This window comes from Micropterus dolomieu, unplaced genomic scaffold (genome assembly GCF_021292245.1).
Source record: "Micropterus dolomieu isolate WLL.071019.BEF.003 ecotype Adirondacks unplaced genomic scaffold, ASM2129224v1 contig_2968, whole genome shotgun sequence".
In the NCBI taxonomy this organism is placed as follows: domain Eukaryota; kingdom Metazoa; phylum Chordata; class Actinopteri; order Centrarchiformes; family Centrarchidae; genus Micropterus; species Micropterus dolomieu.
In genome coordinates this window covers 161-1,441 of record NW_025731958.1, presented here as the reverse complement: position 1 = coordinate 1,441, position 1,281 = coordinate 161, and the positions used below count along the sequence as shown (strand labels likewise).

Sequence of the window (1,281 nt, the reverse complement as noted above, 5' to 3'; positions counted from 1 at the left end):
TTAAACAATTTGTGCTTGCATAGACTTGGGGCCACTTTGCACACGACTCAACATCCAAAACTTGTCCGTTTCTTTTTTTTTTACTTCTGGAGGACAAATTGTTTAAAAAAAGAACCACAAAAGCAGGCGGCTCAGGTCAAAGGTTTTGAGTGTACTGCTCACCTGGAAGGTGGTCACACATGACTTAACATCCAGTATGGAGCCATTGTCTGTTTTAGTCTGTCCCTGTTGTTTTATGCATTGAATTTTCTTAGCACAAAGAAAGAAAGAAGCACCCCACAGCAGGCCGGTTAGCTCAGATGGTTAGAGCGTGGTGCTAATAATGCCAAGGTCATGGGTTCAACCCCCATACTGGCCAGTGCTGTCCATTTAACAACTCGACGTCAGAATCACAAGGAGCTTTGTTGCCAAGTACCTTCTTACACATACGAGGAATTTTCTTTGGTGTTGAGGTGCTACACGCAGACAGACATACAGCTGACATAAATAGATGTAGAAATATGTAATAAACAAATGCAAGTTATATATGAAGAATAGAGAAAAATAATACAACTGACAATATAAAAAAATGGAACAACAACAACTTACAATTAACAACAAATATTTGTGGCGAGAGGTTTTGGTCCTGATGGACCGCAGCCTCTTGCCAGAGGGGAGAGTCTGAAACAGTTTGTGACCGGGATAGGAGGCGTCAGCTGCTGCAGTCTTTCCTGCTCGCCTCAGAGTCCTGGAGGCGTGCAGGTCCTGAAGCCATGCAAGATTGCAGTCAATCACCTTCTCTGCAGAGCGAATGATACGCTGCAGCCTGCCCTTGTCCCTGGCAGTGGCAGCAGCGTACCAGATGGTGATGGAGGAGGTGAGGATGGACTCAATGATGGCGGTGTAGAAGTGCGCCATCATGGTGCTGATGTTCCCGGTGTCAGAGACCTCTTGACGTGCTGCTCCCTGTCCGTCAGGAAGTCTGTGATCCACCTGCAGGTGGAGTCAGGCACGTCCAGCTGGGAGAGCTTGTCCTGCACCAGGGGCCGCGATGATGGTGTTGAAAGCGGAGCTGAAGTCCACAAACAGGATCCTGGCGTAGGTTCCTGGGGAGTCCAGGTGCTGGAGGATGTAGTGAAGGGCGATGTTTACTGCATCATCTACAGACCTGTTGGCTCTGCGGGCAGGGGGTCCCGGGAGTGGGTCTATGATGGATTTAAGGTGGGACAACACAAGGCGCTCCAAAGACTTCATCACCACAGAGGTCAGGGCGACGGGTCTGTAGTCGTTTAGTCCCGTGGT

The 1,281-nt window shown here is 48.9% G+C and overlaps 1 non-coding gene across 1 annotated transcript; it reads left to right on the top strand.

Moving 5' to 3' along the window:
• The first annotated feature begins 284 nt into the window (after positions 1–284).
• trnai-aau lies at positions 285–358 on the top strand. Its single transcript has one exon. It is a non-coding gene; the product is annotated as a tRNA-Ile (tRNA).
• The last annotated feature ends 923 nt before the right edge of the window (positions 359–1,281 follow it).